Raw genomic sequence first — 9529 nt, 5'->3', positions numbered from 1 at the left:
AAAAAAAAAAAAAAAAAAAAAGTTAGTTTTCTTCCTTTCCCTACCCAACTGCTAGACTGGAATTCCTGGGTCCTATTTCCCCTCTTTTTCCTTTTTTTGGTAAGCCCCTTCCATTCTAGGATCCCCTCAGTCATTTCTTGGTCATGAGATACTAGACAACCTCCTCACCCTCTAAGAGCCTGAATGACTTGGCCAGGCGCAGTGGCTCACGTCTATAATCCTAGCACTTTGGGAGGACGAGGCTCGCGGATCACGAGGTCAGGAGTTCAAGACCAGCCTGGCCAGCATGGCGAAACCCCGTCTCTACTAAAAATGCAAAAATTAGCCAGGCATGGTGGCGGGCACCTGTAGTCCTAGCTACTCAGGAGGCTGAGGTAGGAGAATTGCTTGAGACTGGCAGGTGGAGGTTGCAGTGAGCCGAGATCACGCCACTGCACCCCAGCCTGGGTGACAAAGCGAGACTCTATCTCGGAAAAAAAAAAAAAAGAAGAGCCTGAATGACTTGACCAAACTGGGAGATGATGGAATAGAGATTAAAAAGATGATGTTTATAATACAACATTTAGAGGGCTACTGGGGTGAGGAGCAGGGGTCGTTTCTCTTTTCCCCTAAGGAAAAAGAACTTTACAAATATACCATATTACTATTCCTTAAAAACTCACCTCTGCCCAGATAAACTAATTATGGCCATAGGTAATCAAATCCGAAAACTTTTAATCCAAAGAAATGGTTCTCTTCTTCCAAACAGCTGCATTACACAAACCATAAACAAACTGTTCTGGGAATTAAAGAAATTAAACTAAAACTCAATCTTTGTTTGCCCAAATCCACATATTATGGGAAATAAGGCAAAACCAACAACTTATGAGTTTATGAATAATAACAAAACCCCCACATGAACAGAAATATAATCAGCTTGATTAGCACCCAGGCAACAAAAGGCTCACAGAGCCCCTGCACACAAGGCCGTGCTTCATGTGTGCTCTTGAGAGGCAGCCAAAAGATCAGTGGCTAGTGGGGTGCCACCCCCACCCTGCCCTGTGCACTGCCAGGGCCTCAAAGAGTTCCCTTGATGTTCCCTGTCTTCAGAAGAGGCAAGGTTGGAGCAGGTTCAGAGGAGCTTCCAAAAAGCTCTCCAGAGCTTGCCAGAAACCTGGCTTCACAAAGCCCCGCAGGCCAGATGGACAAAAGTCTCCCTCACCATACCCAGAGACTCCCACATACCAAGGGACTCCCACATACCAAGAGTCCCCAGAATGATCCGACTATCGTCCCTCAGACTCCAACCATCTCACTGTCCACCTATGCACTGCCCAGGGCTTAGATTATTCAAGAAAGTCAACAAACCTCACCCACCACAGTGTCAGGTTGTCAGATGTTAACCGGACCTTTCCTAATACTGGGTGATGCTTAGTTCTGACCTCTTGGTTGTCCAAGAACCTTCCCCACAGTAGTTCTTCCCAACCTTCCATTTCTCAAGCACCCAAATGGGTACTTCTCTTTCATCGCCCAAAGCAGAAGACCACCCTCAGCTTGGCTCAGAAAACTGAAGACATCTAAAAGGAGCTTCTTCAATTTCTGTCTATATTCCTACTACCTTTCTGTGTCCCTTTCCAGCCTCTGCTTCTAATTTCTCAGTCTCATCACATTTATAAAGCCAAGACTGTCCATCTGCTACCCAAATAACTTTGCCCCATCAGTGATCTCCTCTATGGGATTATAAATCTGTCAACACTGATTCCTTTCCCCTCTGCCTTCCAACATACACAAAACCTCTCTCCATCCAGCTCCAATGACCCCACCTCAGCAAGGCCTTTCCTTCAGTGTCCTCTGCATTCCCACTGAGCCACCTTCCTATAGGGGGTCCTCCATCACTATAAGCCCAGGTGGGCAACCTCTGTCATGCCCACCATGGTATCCCTGGCATCAAGCACTATACTTCCAGGAGTTCAACAAACGGAACCTGAAATGAACAAGTTTTCTGACATGGCTATCTCTAACTGAAATTGCCCTTTTAGTTCTCCTCTTCTACTATCAAACTCCTCAAACCCAGGAGTTTACATCATCTTTCTTCATCTCCTCATCTCCCAGCACAGCTCCTGGTTGGATTCTATGACAGACTCATCTGTTACACTTAGTTTCACACCTTTAAATCTACTGGCTTGTCAGTTCTCCTTCTGATCTCCTCCCTCCCCCTCACTGGCCCCCACCTCTGACAGAGTGGATGCCACCCACCCCCGCATCCTCATTTTTCCCTTACACATACCTGTCACTACAGACAAGCAGATATACTCTCACTTCAGGTCTCTGTTCATGTTATCCCCACCAACACCACTATTCATACTTTGTTTTCTTCTTTACCTAGTGAGGTACTATCTCTAAGTTATAGATCAATTCCTACCTCCAAGGCTCTGACAAAACTAACAGGTTCTGGGAAAGGGCCTCTCATTCAAGCTCTAGGCAAGCCCTTGAGAACTACTCCTAGCCCTGGTTAGTCTTAACCATGGAGATGCTCTGGGTTGTCTTGGCCAGTGGGGTGAGGCCAATATTAGAAAAGGAAACAAAGAGCTACAAAGGTTCTCTGAACTAAAACAAAGTCTGTGGCATGAGGGCTGGGACTATTTTGGCAGCTAGTTTCCATCATCTCTACTTGGTCTAAGTTCTCCATCTCAGCCATTTGGGTGTCCCAATCTTTGAGAGCTGAGGCTATGCCACTCTGCTCAGCACTCCTGATTAAACCTTAGAGAGAACAGGTGGATAGAAGCAGAGGAAGGGGAGGATAAGAGCTTCAGGGTGCGCATTAAGCATACAAATGCTTGTTAGAAAGAGGATGGTCAACAGCTGCTCTCCATCACCACCCAAATGCGCAGATTGCAAACTGGACCCTGGCCTGTCCCATCCGGGTAATGAAGGCCAAAGCCAGGGCAGAGATGCTTTGGTGCCAGAGCAGAACTCAGCCAGCCGGCTGCAAAGTGGCCTCAGTCTTGGCAGTGGCTGCCATGGAGGTTGCAGGCCTTCCTGGCCTGGCCTCCACTTGCTCTCCCAGGGGGCTGTGGGATTTAGCTGCTGAGGGGCAGTGATCATTCATCCTGGGAAACTAGTGAAGAGACCTCCCTACGTGAGAAATGAGGTCGCTCTGCGATAAAGAGATCTAAACTGTCCTCATGGAGCCTCCCGGGGCCTTCCTGTATTCCAGCCCACCATCCTTTTTTCTCTCCCAGTACAGGATAATTTGAAGCCTCAGAAACTGCTCCTACAGGCCTCAAGAGACCTGGCATCCTGCTATCCTCCAAGTGGTTCTCCCTAACAAGCTTGTATTACCAAGGAGCAAAGGAGATGCTCAGAGTGGAGAATGCTTAACAAAGGTTGGGGAGGTGGAAATTATAGAGGGAGGGACCAGAAGTATAGGTAGAAGAGGAACAAATGAAGTTCTAAGGAAATCCCCAGAAGACTAGAAAGCCCTCAAAGTAAGAAGGGTAGCACTGTGCAGAAAGAAGTAGCACCAAAAGTAAGCTCTGTTGAATACTTCATCCTGAAAAGTTGCCAGAGATAGCAACTCATGTCCAAGAAGCAAGACAGACCACCCCAACGTAATCAGGCTGTTTCTTCTATTTGGCCCCTGCCCCACATTTCCAGCACTGTGCTTGAGTCAGGGTGAAACATCATCCAGCAAAGACCCCTGGCTATCCCCTTCAAGTCATTACTTCCTTAACAGCAGCTAAGAAGTCCCACTGCCACACTTTGATGAGCTGCAGGGACTTAGGCATGAAGTGTCCTGAACCAACAACCTCACTCCCACCCAATCTCATGGGCCTCACATGTGTGTGCATGTCTGTGTATGAAGGATGGGACAGAAGAGATTATACTCTTGGGGACCATGGGGAATGAGACGACACATAAGGGAGATCCCTCCAGGATCAGGGAGGGAAGGAGGGAGGGTCTGCCTGCCAACCACAGACCTGGGGAGGGGGCAGAACACACTGGGAGCTTTGCCCCTTAGTCTCACCTTCATTCCAACTGTGGTATAATAAAAAATATATGTAGTCTTTGACCCTGGTTCCTGGCTCATTGTTTGTAAAACTCTTGGAATTTTTTGAGCCATAAGAGTGTATTTTGTTATTCCTACCAAACCCCTTTCCAACAATGGGGCTCTTCTACTGATTAGATGACTCTTGGTTGGAAGTGCTAGATAGCTTCAGGATGGAGGCTGGTTGCCAGAAAGACCAACCCAGGATTACAGGGCTGGAACTTCCAGCCCCAACCCCACTCTGACCTCAGGGGAGGGAAGGAGGACTGGAGATTGAGATCAATTATCAATGGCCAATGCTTTAATCAATCATGCCTACATAATAAAACCTCCATAATGGCCCTGAAACAACAGGATTCAGAGAGCTTCCTGAACTCCACTTCAGTATGAGGGTTGGTGGACACACTGAAGTGCTAGGAGGCTCTGCACACCACTCCCTACCCCCACTCCAATATCTTGCCCCATGCATCTAACTCTTCCATTTGGCTGTTACTGAGTTGCATTTTTATAATAAGCCAATAAACATAAAGTGTTTTCCTGAGAGCCATTCTAGCAAATTATTAATGTCAAACCTGAGAAGGAGATTGTGAGAATCCCCAGTTTATACCTGGTCAGTCAGAAATACAGGTGGCCCAGAACTTGCAACTGCCATCTGAAATGGAAGCAGTCTTATGGACTTAGCCCTTTAACTTGAGGGATCTGAGACTAATTCCACGTAGACATTGGCAGATTTGCATTGAGTTGTTGCACATCCACTTGGTGTCAAAGGACTGGAGAACCACATCGCCCCTCCAAAGCTGCAAAGAGCCAAAGGCCCAGCAGAAACAGTGTCACAGAGTCACCCAGACCAGAGTCAGGTGCTCCTTCAGACAGATGTCCAGGGCCTGCAGGAAATCAGACTCCTCTCTTAAATACTTGAAACCAGAGTAGTTGGTCTACTATAAATGAGGTTTTTAAAATTCAATTCCCTCTTATTGCTCGTGCAGATCTGAAATGATCTGACCAGATGGCTGGTGCTCTATAATTCTTGGATTGCTCTCATCAGTTGTTGATGATTTGGATTTTTTTTCTTTTTCTTTTTTTTCCCCCTCATATGAACGTGTTCCTGCACAGGCTTCCTGCGTGCTCACATTGAGTGGGCTCTTTGTGCTAATGCCAATCTTTCAGAGACTCTCACAGCCGCCTGGAGTCAGATCAGGTCAATAAGGAGCCCCAGGTCTGCTCCTGGCTGGCTATGCTTCTCTGAGCCCACATGGGACCAATGTGCAGCACTGGGTAATGAGCAGAACAAGGGGGCCTCTGCCAGGGCTGCCTCCTTACCTCCACTTCCCCTTCATGTCCCCAAGGAAAGGGAGGTAGCAAAGGTGTATATACATAGATATATATTTTTAAAAAGACTATGTTGCCAAGGCTGGATGCAGTGGCTATTCATGGATACCAAGGTACCAATGATGCAAACTCCTGGGCTCAAGCAATCCTCCCACCTCAGCCTCCTGAGTAGCTGGGACTACAGTCGCACGCCACCATGCCCAGAACAAAAGAATATATTTTTAAATGACAACGATAGCCACTTATTGAATATGGCCTATGTGCCAGGTCCTGTGTTGAACATTTTACATATGTTAACCTTGTTTCATTCTCACATCATCTCGGTGAAGTAGGTATTATATTTTCATCCCTATCTTCAGATGAGGAAACTAAGGTTCTGAGATTCTAAGCAACCTGAGCAAGGTCACACAGCTCAAAAAGAGAGCTGCAGGTGGAGTTGGAGATTCAGCATCATTAAATTTGATGAAGTGCCCCACACAGAACACAGGGTTAAAGAGAAAAGGCTCTGGCCTTGACATAGCATCCTTTATGCCCTCACTGAGCACAAAACACTTCCACCAGGACATCCAAAACACTTTGGTGGCTGTTTTTGTCTTTGTTCTCTGTATCCTTTGTGAGATTATGAGCTGGATAGAGGGCAGGGGTCATGTCCTTTTTGCTACACAAGAAGACAGTATGGCACAGTGGTTAGGAGCTGGGGCTTAGAGCTAGACAAATCTAGGTTTGAGTCCCAACTCTACCACTTTTTGGTTGTTTGGCTAAGTCATTCCTTCTGAGACTCAGTTGTATCTGTAAAAATGAGGATAGTTATAGCACCTGCCCTCAAAGGATGCCTGGCAGAGTCAATGCACAGTAAATGTGAGCTATTACCTATATCTCTGGCTATAGATGATGCCTGGCGCAAAGTAGGATCTCAGAAGATGCCCAGGGTGCAGGAGCCCACTGAAGTGTCTGTGACTGGCATTCTGTAATACCAACTGCACAGGTACAAAGTCCTAGTGTTCAGGAGTCCTCAGCCCCAGGACAAATTCCTGAGTTCCCTGCCCAGAACCCACAGGACCTGCCAGCAAACAGCTTTCCTCTGGTTGCTTGTGAACAGCTGATGCTGTATCCACACTCAAATGCTTGCTGTGCCTCCGTAAGGTGAGGTAGATCCCAAAATAAACCAGAAGAAAGAGACAGGAAAATCACTTCTAGGAACAAGCAGCTCCCAGTGAGGATGCTGACAAGTAATAACAGGGGCAAGCAGACTTCAGGAGATTCACCTGCAGCTGTTCCAGGACTGACTGGCTGGGGTCCAATTCCTACCTGGACTGCAGGGAAGGCCCACGAAGTCATGAGTTTGTCGCCTGGTGTTTCAGGCAGCAGGCAGTCTGGAAATTTGCCTTCAAATGAGCACAGCCAAAACACGCCACAAACCCTAGTTCCCCTCTTGGGAGCCTAAGGATAACAGAGCTATGGTCCTCCCTTAAGAGTCCTGAGGGGACAGAAGGTACTGAACTGGGGACAATAAGGACAATAACTGTCCATATAAACTTGCCATTGTCTTAAAGTCCACCATCTTCCTGTGCCATGCCACTGATTCTTAGACAGGAAACACTCTGCAAATCCCTTTTGCTTGTGCTCACCCTTGCTCCTTGATCAAAGCCTCTGTTGAAGGAGGGAGGACATTTCACAAACATGCAAGTCTCTTCTTCACATCATAAGTTCCCTTCCCCATGTAAAGTCACAGGGACAGAAGCCTACATACTCATGTACCCTCACCGGCATCCAGTGATTCCACAATGGGATTGAAGGGATGGCCAAGTGGAGAATTTACCACTGAAAATCAGAACAGATGTGTACAGAGTGATTTCTCCATGTTAGGAAGTAGGCAGAGGACTTTGCATCTACCATGTCACTCCATACAACAGCCTCTGCAGCAGGCAGGGCAAGACACTTCCCCCATGCCACCAATGGGAAAAATCAAAGAACAGAAAGATTCTGTGACTTGCCCAAGATCCCCTAAGTAGCAAAGCTAGGATTTGAACCCCAAACTGGCTGAATCTAGTCTCTCCTCTTCACCACTAAATTGTACCTCCCCATTTACCTACCCATCCAGTTCCCAGGACTGGCTACATTCCTTTTAATCTTTAGGTAGATGTGTTGGGAAGCTCCCAGGCAGAATTCAGAATGTGGTAAATTAAGTATCATAATCCGGCTGAAGGCAAGTGCCAGCTATCCACAGACCCCTGAAAGGTCAGTTTCCTAACAGTATACGTGGAAAACATGTCAATCCTTTATTGGGGCCTCCACTGGTCTGACGCCATGACACCAGATTCTGAATCACTCCACATCAGATAACTGAGGCCAAAACAAGCCTCTCACCTAACCTCTCCTCACCAGTCCTGCTTTTGAGATGCAGTGTGGGCAAAAAATGCTCCTGGGATGGGGCAGGCATGACTGGAATCAGAGTTGCTTTGCCCTCTGAGTTACAGGGCCTCTGTGTTTGGGTGCAACTGCAGCACACCCAACCTCTGCCTGCCACCACCCACCCCTCCCCAACCTGGCTTCACTTGAGAACTGAGCCCCACTGGTCCTTAAGGACTAAAACCAGAGGCTCTCAGGGATAGGGCGTGGAAGATACGGACTATACATATCTTCCACCTCTTTCTTCTCTTTCCTTCTCTTTCTTCTTTCGGACAACTCCAAAGGAATTTTGTGCAGAAGAGTTTACCAGGGACTCTTGAGAAACTCCAAGGCAGAGGGTGATGTCAATGAAACATCAAGTTAACTGTAAAAATCAGTGCTGTACTCCAATTCTCTGGGAGTCTCTCAGAGTCCACAGCTCACTCTTGTCACACAAGCTCTGGCTATCCCTCCCCAAGGATACAGAGAGGGGCTCTTTTTAGCCATTAATAGCAGCCCCACTGCCCAGAGGGTTGGGCAAGGGGCCAGGGTCAGAACCATCAACATTGTTCAGTCTGCAACATGAACCAGGATGCTACTGGTTGAAGGGAGCTACTAACTCAACCACAGAAACAGATAGGGTTGGAGTCAAGGCCACAGGACACTGACTTCCATCTGCTCCAGGAACTTGCATGGTTAAAAGTGGTACAAGAAGGCCAGGTGCGGTGGCTCACGTCTGTAATCCTAGGACTTTGGCAGGCTGAGGCAGGTGGATTGCTCAAGCTCAGGAGTTCAAGACTAGCCTGGGCAACATGGCAAAACCCAGTCTCTACAAAAAAATACAAAAATTAGCTGGGTGTGGTGGCTTGAGCCTATAGTCCCAGCTACTCTGGAGGCTGAGGCGGGAGGATCACTTGAGCCCAGGAGGCAGAGGTTGCAGTGAGCTGAGAATCTCCAGCCTGGGTGACAGAGCAAGACCCTGTCTCAAAAAAATAAAAGTGGTAAAAGCAACACTATATATATAAAATCGTGGATATAGTCCATATCTTCCACGCCCTATCCCTGAGAGCCTCTGGTTTTAGTCCTTAAAGACCAGTGGGGCTCAGTTCTCAAGTGAAGTCAGGTTGGGGAGGGGTGGGTGGTGGCAGGCAGAGGTTGGATCTGCTGAACCCAATACCTCTATTCCTAAAAGTTCCCTCTGCTCAATGCCATTAGCTCCCACCTGGCTTCCTTGGTGCTTCATCACTCTTCTGTGGCAGCAACTACCCATGTGCAAACACAGCAGGAGCAATATTGCTACCAGAAAGCTGGCTGGCACAGCAAATGCTGGCCTGCCAGCACAGCAGCAGTGGGGGCAGTGAGGACATGGTGATGAATATCGGCAAGAAGCTGATGAAACTACACTGTGGCAGCTGCCAGGGCTTGCCATCCACCTTGCCACTCCTGAGAACAGTCCCAAGTGTCAGTGTAGTAGGCTCCAGCCAAGGACAGCCAAGACTGGGAAGAGAGTGGGCCCAAGCTCTGGGGTCAATGGCATAGGGCAAGTTAGCTGGAGGACATAGGACAAGTTACCTAACCTCACTGAGCCTCAATGCTTTCATCTGATAATAATAGTTCCTATTATTGTGAAAATTGAACCAGATTACCCATACGAAGCACCTAGTACAGTACTTGAATATGGTGAAGACTCTGCAATTGTTGACTATTCTCATTATTTTAAGCCCTGGGCCCAGGCTCACGAAAGGGTTAGAATATTGTTCCTTCCGAGGATGCACTATTTAAAAA

General features: G+C 47.6%; 1 protein-coding gene across 2 annotated transcripts in view; it reads right to left on the bottom strand.

The window, feature by feature from the left end:
* SIL1 (SIL1 nucleotide exchange factor) overlaps positions 1–9529 on the bottom strand; it is a 242464-nt gene that overhangs the window by 154660 nt on the left and 78275 nt on the right. The window lies entirely within an intron of this gene.

Source organism: Rhinopithecus bieti, unplaced genomic scaffold (genome assembly GCF_001698545.2).
Source record: "Rhinopithecus bieti isolate Rb0 unplaced genomic scaffold, ASM169854v2 scaffold_20170, whole genome shotgun sequence".
Lineage (NCBI taxonomy): Eukaryota > Metazoa > Chordata > Mammalia > Primates > Cercopithecidae > Rhinopithecus > Rhinopithecus bieti.
The sequence above is the reverse complement of the archived record's forward strand: the minus strand, read 5'-3'. Positions and strand labels throughout refer to the sequence as shown.